Here is an 11,553-nt window from a genome sequence, read left to right as displayed (position 1 = left end):
GCTTTCCCACTGGGCTGTCCCACGTGCCACCGTGGTGTGAGTCGATCCTCGGCGTGAAAGATGAGCCAGTGCAGGGCAAAGAGGTTCCTCTGGAATGGACTGAGACATCTGGGGGACTCTTGGCATGGTGGTACGACCATGGAGTTCCTCTCGCCTTTCCTGTTGAGAGTGCCTCCTCTTGAGATGCGACGGGAACGCCGGGAATTCTTTCCCGTTGAAAGCAGGGAAAGGATCCCTCATCTCGAGCTACGAGGGGGAAACGGGGCTCCTCTGGATGTGGGCGGGACCATCGTGCTTCCTCTCGAGTGGAGAAGGGTATGGCGGTGAACTTCTTGAGTTGCAGCAAGGGTTTGAAAGACCCTTTCGAAGTTCCAGAGGTTAGGTGTCATTAGTCTCCAGACGCCTCATCGGAAATAGGCCTCATCTCGCCTGGAAGGGAGAACTTCCTGGATTTTCTCGAGTTGCGGCAGGTGTTCTCGAGTTACGACGGGGACCTCAGGGACCCGCCCTGGTGGCCTCAGGAGAGGCCAGTCCCCATGCGAGTTGCTAGGGTGCCTCTCGGGATTCCTCTCCCGTCGATACCGGGGCCAAAAACCTTGTGTGGAGTCAGGGCCGGAACCGAGGATTCCTCTCAGGGCCTGACATGGATCTTTGGGAACTTCTGGAGTCTCCCCAGGGGAGTCAGGCCTCGTCTCGAGTGGGGGCATGCACGTGCGCTTTCCTTTCAGGCTGTAGCAGCAATGTCACGCTTCCCGTCACGTGGATCAAAGGATCTGTGGTTTTCCCTCGAGGCTTTCCCTCGAGGCTTTCCCATAGGGCTGTCCCACGTGCCACCGTGGTGTGAGTCGATCCTCGGCGTGAAAGATGAGCCAGTGCAGGGCAAAGAGGTTCCTCTGGAATGGACTGAGACATCTGGGGGACTCTTGGCATGGTAGTACGACCATGGAGTTCCTCTCGCCTTTCCTGTTGAGAGTGCCTCCTCTTGAGATGTGACGGGAACGCCGGGAATTCTTTCCCGTTGAAAGCAGGGAAAGGATCCCTCATCTCGAGCTACGAGGGGGAAACTGGGCTCCTCTGGATGTGGGCGGGACCATCGTGCTTCCTCTCGAGTGGAGACGGGTATGGCGGTGAACTTCTTGAGTTGCAGCAAGGGTGTGAAAGACCCTTTCGAAGTTCCAGAGGTTAGGTGTCATTAGTCTCCAGACGCCTCATCGGAAATGGGCCTCATCTCGCCTGGAAGGGAGAACTTCCTGGATTTTCTCGAGTTGCGGCAGGTGTTCTCGAGTTACGACGGGGACCTCAGGGACCGGCCCTGGTGGCCTCAGGAGAGGCCAGTCCCCATGCGAGTTGCTAGGGGGCCTCTCGGGATTCCTCTGCCGTCGATACCGGGGCCAAAAACCTTGTGTGGAGTCAGGGCCAGAACCGAGGATTCCTCTCAGGGGCTGACATGGATCTTTGGGTACTTCTGGAGTCTCCCCAGGGGAGTCAGGCCTCGTCTCGAGTGGGGGCATGCACGTGCGCTTTCCTTCCAGGCTGTAGCAGCAATGTCACGCTTCCCGTCGCGTGGATAAAAGGATCTGTGGTTTTCCCTCGAGGCTTTCCCTCGAGGCTTTCCCTCAGGGCTGTCCCACGTGCCACCGCGGTGTGAGTCGATCCTCGGCGTGAAAGATGAGCCAGTGCAGGGCATAGAGTTTCCTATGGAATGGACTGAGACATCTGGGGGACTCTTGGCATGGTGGTACGACCATGGAGTTCCTCTCGCCTTTCCTGTTGAGAGTGCCTCCACTTGAGATGCGACGGGAACGCCGGGAATTCTTTCCCGTTGAAAGCAGGGAAAGGATCCCTCATCCTGAGCTACGAGGGGGAAACGGGGCTCCTCTGGATGTGGGCGGGACCATCGTGCTTCCTCTCGAGTGGAGACGGGTACGGCGGTGAACTTCTTGAGTTGCAGGCAGGGTGTGAAAGACTCTTTCGACGTTCCAGAGGTTAGGTGTCATTAGTCTCCAGACGCCTCATCAGAAATAGGCCTCATCTCACCTGTAAGGGAGAACTTCCTGGATTTTCTCGAGTTGCGGCAGGTGTTCTCGAGTTACGATGGGGACCTCAGGAACCCGCCCTGGTGGCCTCAGGAGAGGCCAGTCCCCATGCGAGTTGCTAGGGGGCCTCTCGGGATTCCTCTCCCGTCGATACCGGGGCCAAAAACCTTGTGTGGAGTCAGGGTCGGAACCGAGGATTCCTCTCAGGGGCTGACATGGATCTTTGGGTACTTCTGGAGTCTCCCCAGGGGAGTCAGGCCTCGTCTCGAGTGGGGGCATGCACGTGCGCTTTCCTTCCAGGCTGTAGCAGCAATATCACGCTTCCCGTCGCGTGGATCAAAGGATCTGTGGTTTTCCCTCGAGGCTTTCCCTCGAGGCTTTCCCACAGGGCTGTCCCACGTGCCACCGTGGTGTGAGTCGATCCTCGGCGTGAAAGATGAGCCAGTGCAGGGCAAAGAGGTTCCTCTGGAATGGACTGAGACATCTGGGGGACTCTTGGCATGGTGGTACGACCATGGAGTTCCTCTCGCCTTTCCTGTTGAGAGTGCCTCCTCTTGAGATGCGACAGGAACGCCGGGAATTCTTTCCCGTTGAAAGCAGGGAAAGGATCCCTCATCTCGAGCTACGAGGGGGAAACGGGGCTCCTCTGGATGGGGGCGGGACCATCGTGCTTCCTCTCGAGTGGAGACGGGTAAGGCGGTGAACTTCTAGAGTTGCAGCAAGGGTGTGAAAGACCCTTTCGAAGTTCCAGAGCTTAGGTGTCATTAGACTCCAGACGACTCATCGGAAATAGGCCTCATCTCGCCTGGAAGGGAGAACTTCCTGGATTTTCTCGAGTTGCAGCAGGTGTTCTCGAGTTACGACGGGGACCTCAGGGACCCGCCCTGGTGGCCTCAGGAGAGGCCAGTCCCCATGCGAGTTGCTAGGGGGCCTCTCGGGATTCGTCTCCCGTCGATACCGGGGCCAAAAACCTTGTGTGGAGTCAGGGCCGGAACCGACGATTCCTCTCAGGGGCTGACATGGATCTTTGGGTAGTTCTGGATTCTCCCCAGGGAAGTCAGGCCTCGTCTCGAGTGGGGGCATGCACGTGCGCTTTCCTTCCAGGCTGGAGCAGCAATGTCACGCTTCCCGTCGCGTCGATCAAAGGATCTGTGGTTTTCCCTCGAGGCTTTCCCACAGGGCTGTCCCACGTGCCACCGCGGTGTGAGTCGATCCTCGGCGTGAAAGATGAGCCAGTGCAGGGCAAAGAGGTTCCTCTGGAATGGACTGAGACATCTGGGGGACTCTTGGCATGGTGGTACGACCATGGAGTTCCTCTCGCCTTTCCTGTTGAGAGTGCCTCCTCTTGAGATGCGACCGGAACGCCGGGAATTCTTTCCCGTTGAAAGCAGGGAAAGGATCCCTCATCTCGAGCTACGAGGGGGAAACGGGGCTCCTCTGGATGTGGGCGGGACCATCGTGCTTCCTCTCGAGTGGAGACGGGTATGGCGGTGAACTTCTTGAGTTGCAGCAAGGGTGTGAAAGACCCTTTCGAAGTTCCAGAGGTTAGGTGTCATTAGTCTCCAGACGCTTCATCGGAAATGGGCCTCATCTCGCCTGGAAGGGAGAACTTCCTGGATTTTCTCGAGTTGCGGCAGGTGTTCTCGAGTTACGACGGGGACCTCAGGGACCCGCCCTGGTGGCCTCAGGAGAGGCCAGTCCCCATGCGAGTTGCTAGGGGGCCTCTCGGGATTCCTCTCCCGTCGATACCGGGGCCAAAAACCTTGTGTGGAGTCAGGGCCGGAACCGAGGATTCCTCTCAGGGGCTGACATGGATCTTTAGGAACTTCTGGAGTCTCCCCAGGGGAGTCAGGCCTCGTCTCGAGTGGGGGCATGCACGTGCGCTTTCCTTCCAGGCTGTAGCAGCAATGTCACGCTTCCCGTCGCGTGGATCAAAGGATCTGTGGTTTTCCCCCGAGGCTTTCCCTCGAGGCTTTCCCACAGGGCTGTCCCACGTGCCACCGTGGTGTGAGTCAATCCTCGGCGTGAAAGATGAGCCAGTGCAGGGCAAAGAGGTTCCTCTGGAATGGACTGAGACATCTGGGGGACTCTTGGCATGTTGGTACGACCATGGAGTTCCTCTCGTCTTTCCTGTTGAGAGTGCCTCCTCTTGAGATGCGACGGGTACGCCGGGAATTCTTTCCCGTTGAAAGCAGGGAAAGGATCCCTCATCTCGAGCTACGAGGGGGAAGCGGGGCTCCTCTGGATGTTGGCGGGACCATCGTGCTTCCTCTCGAGTGGAGACAGGTATGGCGGTGAACTTCTTGAGTTGCAGCCAGGGTGTGAAAGACTCTTTCGAAGTTCCAGAGGTTAGGTGTCATTAGTCTCCAGACGCCTCATCGGAAATAGGCCTCATCTCACCTGGAAGGGAGAACTTCCTGGATTTTCTCGAGTTGCGGCAGGTGTTCTCGAGTTACGACGGGGACCTCAGGGACCCGCCCTGGTGGCCTCAGGAGAGGCCAGTCCCCATGCGAGTTGCTAGGGGGCCTCTCGGGATTCCTCTCCCGTCGATACCAGGGCCAAAAACCTTGTGTGGAGTCAGGGCCGGAACCGAGGATTCCTCTCAGGGGCTGACATGGATCTTTGGGTACTTCTGGACTCTCCCCAGGGGAGTCAGGCCTCGTCTCGAGTGGGGGCATGCACGTGCGCTTTCCTTCCAGGCTGTAGCAGCAATGTCACGCTTCCCGTCGCGTGCATTAAAGGATCTGTGGTTTTCCCTCGAGGCTTTCCCTCGAGGCTTTCCCACAGGACTGTCCCACGTGCCACCGTGGTGTGAGTCGATCCTCGGCGTGAAAGATGAGCCAGTGCAGGGCAAAGAGGTTCCTCTGGAATGGACTGAGACATCTGGGGGACTCTTGGAATGGTGGTACGACCATGGAGTTCCTCTCGCCTTTCCTGTTGAGAGTGCCTTCTCTTGAGATGCGACAGGAACGCCGGGAATTCTTTTCAGTTGAAAGCAGGGAAAGGATCCCTCATCTCGAGCTACGAGGGGGAAACGGGGCTCCTCTGGATGGGGGCGGGACCATCGTGCTTCCTCTCGAGTGGAGACGGGTAAGGCGGTGAACTTCTAGAGTTGCAGCAAGGGTGTGAAAGACCCTTTCGAAGTTCCAGAGCTTAGGTGTCATTAGTCTCCAGACGACTCATCGGAAATAGGCCTCATCTCGCCTGGAAGGGAGAACTTCCTGGATTTTCTCGAGTTGCGGCAGGTGTTCTCGAGTTACGACGGGGACCTCAGGGACCCGCCCTGGTGGCCTCAGGAGAGGCCAGTCCCCATGCGAGTTGCTAGGGGGCCTCTCGGGATTCCTCTCCCGTCGATACCGGGGCCAAAACCTTGTGTGGAGTCAGGGCCGGAACCGAGGATTCCTCTCAGGGGCTGACATGGATCTTTGGGTACTTCTGGAGTCTCCCCAGGGGAGTCAGGCCTCGTCTCGAGTGGGGGCATGCACGTGCGCTTTCCTTCCAGGCTGTAGCAGCAATGTCATGCTTCCCGTCGCGTGGATCAAAGGATCTGTGGTTTTCCCTCGAGGCTTTCCCTCGAGGCTTTCCCACAGGGCTGTCCCACGTGCCACCGTGGTGTGAGTCGATCCTCGGCGTGAAAGATGAGCCAGTGCAGGGCAAAGATGTTCCTCTGGAATGGACTGAGACATCTGGGGGACTCTTGGCATGGTGGTACGACCATGGAGTTCCTCTCGCCTTTCCTGTTGAGAGTGCCTCCACTTGAGATGCGACGGGAATGCCGGGAATTCTTTCCCGTTGAAAGCAGGGAAAGGATCTCTCATCCTGAGCTACGAGGGGGAAACGGGGCTCCTCTGGATGTGGGCGGGACCATCGTGCTTCCTCTCGAGTGGAGACGGGTACGGCGGTGAACTTCTTAAGTTGCAGGCAGGGTGTGAAAGACTCTTCCGACGTTCCAGAGGTTAGGTGTCATTAGTCTCCAGACGCCTCATCAGAAATAGGCCTCATCTCACCTGTAAGGGAGAACTTCCTGGATTTTCTCGAGTTGCGGCAGGTGTTCTCGAGTTACGATGGGGATCTCAGGAACCCGCCCTGGTGGCCTCAGGAGAGGCCAGTCCCCATGCGAGTTGCTAGGGGGCCTCTAGGGATTCCTCTCCCGTCGATACCGGGGCCAAAAACCTTGTGTGGAGTCAGGGTCGGAACCGAGGATTCCTCTCAGGGGCTGACATGGATCTTTGGGTACTTCTGGAGTCTCCCCAGGGGAGTCAGGCCTCGTCTCGAGTGGGGGCATGCACGTGCGCTTTCCTTCCAGGCTGTAGCAGCAATGTCACGCTTCCCGTCGCGTGGATCAAAGGATCTGTGGTTTTCCCTCGAGGGTTTCCCTCGAGGCTTTCCCACAGGGCTGTCCCACGTGCCACCGTGGTGTGAGTCGATCCTCGGCGTGAAAGATGAGCCAGTGCAGGGCAAAGAGGTTCCTCTGGAATGGACTGAGACATCTGGGGGACTCTTGGCATGGTGGTACGACCATGGAGTTCCTCTCGCCTTTCCTGTTGAGAGTGCCTCCTCTTGAGATGCGACAGGAACGCCGGGAATTCTTTCCCGTTGAAAGCAGGGAAAGGATCCCTCATTTCGAGCTACGAGGGGGAAACGGGGCTCCTCTGGATGGGGGCGGGACCATCTTGCTTCCTCTCGAGTGGAGACGGGTAAGGCGGTGAACTTCTAGAGTTGCAGCAAGGGTGTGAAAGACCCTTTCGAAGTTCCAGAGCTTAGGTGTCATTAGACTCCAGACGACTCATCGGAAATAGGCCTCATCTCGCCTGGAAGGGAGAACTTCCTGGATTTTCTCGAGTTGCGGCAGGTGTTCTCGAGTTACGACGGGGACCTCAGGGACCCGCCCTGGTGGCCTCAGGAGAGGCCAGTCCCCATGCGAGTTGCTAGGGGGCCTCTCGGGATTCGTCTCCCGTCGATACCGGGGCCAAAAACCTTGTGTGGAGTCAGGGCCGGAACCGAGGATTCCTCTCAGGGGCTGACATGGATCTTTGGGTAGTTCTGGATTCTCCCCAGGGAAGTCAGGCCTCGTCTCGAGTGGGGGCATGCACGTGCGCTTTCCTTCCAGGCTGGAGCAGCAATGTCATGCTTCCCGTCGCGTCGATCAAAGGATCTGTGGTTTTCCCTCGAGGCTTTCCCACAGGGCTGTCCCACGTGCCACCGTGGTGTGAGTCGATCCTCGGCGTGAAAGATGAGCCAGTGCAGGGCAAAGAGGTTCCTCTGGAATGGACTGAGACATATGGGGGACTCTTGGCATGGTGGTACGACCATGGAGTTCCTCTCGCCTTTCCTGTTGAGAGTGCCTCCTCTTGAGATGCGACCGGAACGCCGGGAATTCTTTCCCGTTGAAAGCAGGGAAAGGATCCCTCATCTCGAGCTACGAGGGGGAAACTGGGCTCCTCTGGATGTGGGCGGGACCATCGTGCTTCCTCTCGAGTGGAGACGGGTATGGCGGTGAACTTCTTGACTTGCAGCAAGGGTGTGAAAGACCCTTTCGAAGTTCCAGAGGTTAGGTGTCATTAGTCTCCAGACGCCTCATCGGAAATGGGCCTCATCTCGCCTGGAAGGGAGAACTTCCTGGATTTTCTCGAGTTGCGGCAGGTGTTCTCGAGTTACGACGGGGACCTCAGGGACCCGCCCTGGTGGCCTCAGGAGAGGCCAGTCCCCATGCGAGTTGCTAGGGGGCCTCTCGGGATTCCTCTCCCGTCGATACCGGGGCCAAAAACCTTGTGTGGAGTCAGGGCCGGAACCGAGGATTCCTCTCAGGGGCTGACATGGATCTTTGGGTACTTCTGGAGTCTCCCCAGGGGAGTCAGGCCTCGTCTCGAGTGGGGGCATCACGTGCGCTTTCCTTCCAGGCTGGAGCAGCAATGTCACGCTTCCCGTCGCGTGGATCAAAGGATCTGTGGTTTTCCCTCGAGGCTTTCCCTCGAGGCTTTCCCACTGGGCTGTCCCACGTGCCACCGTGGTGTGAGTCGATCCTCGGCGTGAAAGATGAGCCAGTGCAGGGCAAAGAGGTTCCTCTGGAATGGACTGAGACATCTGGGGGACTCTTGGCATGGTGGTACGACCATGGAGTTCCTCTCGCCTTTCCTGTTGAGAGTGCCTCCTCTTGAGATGCGACGGGAACGCCGGGAATTCTTTCCCGTTGAAAGCAGGGAAAGGATCCCTCATCTCGAGCTACGAGGGGGAAACGGGGCTCCTCTGGATGTGGGCGGGACCATCGTGCTTCCTCTCGAGTGGAGAAGGGTATGGCGGTGAACTTCTTGAGTTGCAGCAAGGGTTTGAAAGACCCTTTCGAAGTTCCAGAGGTTAGGTGTCATTAGTCTCCAGACGCCTCATCGGAAATAGGCCTCATCTCGCCTGGAAGGTAGAACTTCCTGGATTTTCTCGAGTTGCGGCAGGTGTTCTCGAGTTACGACGGGGACCTCAGGGACCCGCCCTGGTGGCCTCAGGAGAGGCCAGTCCCCATGCGAGTTGCTAGGGGGCCTCTCGGGATTCCTCTCCCGTCGATACCGGGGCCAAAAACCTTGTGTGGAGTCAGGGCCGGAACCGAGGATTCCTCTCAGGGGCTGACATGGATCTTTGGGTACTTCTGGAGTCTCCCCAGGGGAGTCAGGCCTCGTCTCGAGTGGGGGCATCACGTGCGCTTTCCTTCCAGGCTGGAGCAGCAATGTCACGCTTCCCGTCGCGTGGATCAAAGGATCTGTGGTTTTCCCTCGAGGCTTTCCCTCGAGGCTTTCCCACTGGGCTGTCCCACGTGCCACCGTGGTGTGAGTCGATCCTCGGCGTGAAAGATGAGCCAGTGCAGGGCAAAGAGGTTCCTCTGGAATGGACTGAGACATCTGGGGGACTCTTGGCATGGTGGTACGACCATGGAGTTCCTCTCGCCTTTCCTGTTGAGAGTGCCTCCTCTTGAGATGCGACGGGAACGCCGGGAATTCTTTCCCGTTGAAAGCAGGGAAAGGATCCCTCATCTCGAGCTACGAGGGGGAAACGGGGCTCCTCTGGATGTGGGCGGGACCATCGTGCTTCCTCTCGAGTGGAGAAGGGTATGGCGGTGAACTTCTTGAGTTGCAGCAAGGGTTTGAAAGACCCTTTCGAAGTTCCAGAGGTTAGGTGTCATTAGTCTCCAGACGCCTCATCGGAAATAGGCCTCATCTCGCCTGGAAGGGAGAACTTCCTGGATTTTCTCGAGTTGCGGCAGGTGTTCTCGAGTTACGACGGGGACCTCAGGGACCCGCCCTGGTGGCCTCAGGAGAGGCCAGTCCCCATGCGAGTTGCTAGGGTGCCTCTCGGGATTCCTCTCCCGTCGATACCGGGGACAAAAACCTTGTGTGGAGTCAGGGCCGGAACCGAGGATTCCTCTCAGGGGCTGACATGGATCTTTGGGAACTTCTGGAGTCTCCCCAGGGGAGTCAGGCCTCGTCTCGAGTGGGGGCATGCACGTGCGCTTTCCTTCCAGGCTGTAGCAGCAATGTCACGCTTCCCGTCACGTGGATCAAAGGATCTGTGGTTTTCCCTCGAGGCTTTCCCTCGAGGCTTTCCCTCGAGGCTTTCCCACAGGGCTGTCCCACGTGCCACCGTGGTGTGAGTCGATCCTCGGCGTGAAAGATGAGCCAGTTCAGGGCAAAGAGGTTCCTCTGGAATGGACTGAGACATCTGGGGGACTCTTGGAATGGTGGTACGACCATGGAGTTCCTCTCGCCTTTCCTGTTGAGAGTGCCTCCTCTTGAGATGCCACGGGAACGCCGGGAATTCTTTCCCGTTGAAAGCAGGGAAACGATCCCTCATCTCGAGCTACGAGGGGGAAACGGGGCTCCTCTGGATGTGGGCGGGCCATCGTGCTTCATCTCGAGTGGAGATGGGTACGGCGGTGAACTTCTTGAGTTGCAGCCAGGGTGTGAAAGACTCTTTCGAAGTTCCAGAGGTTAGGTGTCATTAGTCTCCAGACGCCTCATCGGAAATAGGCCTCATCTCACCTGGAAGGGAGAACTGCCTGGATTTTCTCGAGTTGCGGCAGGTGTTCTCGAGTTACGACGGGGACCTCAGGGACCCGCCCTGGTGGCCTCAGGAGAGGCCAGTCCCCATGGGAGTTGCTAGGGGGCCTCTCGGGATTCCTCTCCCGTCGACACCGGGGCCAAAAACCTTGTGTGGAGTCAGGGCCGGAACCGAGGATTCCTCTCAGGGGCTGACATGGATCTTTGGGTACTTCTGGAGTCTCCCCAGGGGAGTCAGGCCTCGTCTCGAGTGGGGGCATGCACGTGCGCTTTCCTTCCAGGCTGTAGCAGCAATGTCACGCTTCCCGTCGCGTGGATCAAAGGATCTGTGGTTTTCCCTCGAGGGTTTCCCTCGAGGCTTTCCCACAGGGCTCTCCCACGTGCCACCGTGGTGTGAGTCGATCCTCGGCGTGAAAGATGAGCCAGTGCAGGGCAAAGAGGTTCCTCTGGAATGGACTGAGACATCTGGGGGACTCTTGGAATGGTGGTACGACCATGGAGTTCCTCTCGCCTTTCCTGTTGAGAGTGCCTTCTCTTGAGATGCGACAGGAACGCCGGGAATTCTTTCCCGTTGAAAGCAGGGAAAGGATCCCTCATCTCGAGCTACGAGGGGGAAACGGGGCTCCTCTGGATGGGGGCGGGACCATCGTGCTTCCTCTCAAGTGGAGACGGGTAAGGCGGTGAACTTCTAGAGTTGCAGCAAGGGTGTGAAAGACCCTTTCGAAGTTCCAGAGCTTAGGTGTCATTAGTCTCCAGACGACTCATCGGAAATAGGCCTCATCTCGCCTGGAAGGGAGAACTTCCTGGATTTTCTCGAGTTGCGGCAGGTGTTCTCGAGTTACGACGGGGACCTCAGGGACCCGCCCTGGTGGCCTCAGGAGAGGCCAGTCCCCATGCGAGTTGCTAGGGGGCCTCTCGGGATTCCTCTCCCGTCGATACCGGGGCCAAAAACCTTGTGTGGAGTCAGGGCCGGAACCGAGGATTCCTCTCAGGGGCTGACATGGATCTTTGGGTACTTCTGGAGTCTCCCCAGGGGAGTCAGGCCTCGTCTCGAGTGGGGGCATCACGTGCGCTTTCCTTCCAGGCTGGAGCAGCAATGTCACGCTTCCCGTCGCGTGGATCAAAGGATCTGTGGTTTTCCCTCGAGGCTTTCCCTCGAGGCTTTCCCACTGGGCTGTCCCACGTGCCACCGTGGTGTGAGTCGATCCTCGGCGTGAAAGATGAGCCAGTGCAGGGCAAAGAGGTTCCTCTGGAATGGACTGAGACATCTGGGGGACTCTTGGCATGGTGGTACGACCATGGAGTTCCTCTCGCCTTTCCTGTTGAGAGTGCCTCCTCTTGAGATGCGACGGGAACGCCGGGAATTCTTTCCCGTTGAAAGCAGGGAAAGGATCCCTCATCTCGAGCTACGAGGGGGAAACGGGGCTCCTCTGGATGTGGGCGGGACCATCGTGCTTCCTCTCGAGTGGAGAAGG

Source organism: Capricornis sumatraensis, chromosome X, assembly GCF_032405125.1.
Source record: "Capricornis sumatraensis isolate serow.1 chromosome X, serow.2, whole genome shotgun sequence".
Taxonomy (NCBI): Eukaryota; Metazoa; Chordata; class Mammalia; order Artiodactyla; family Bovidae; genus Capricornis; species Capricornis sumatraensis.
Note: the sequence above shows the minus strand (reverse complement) of the source record.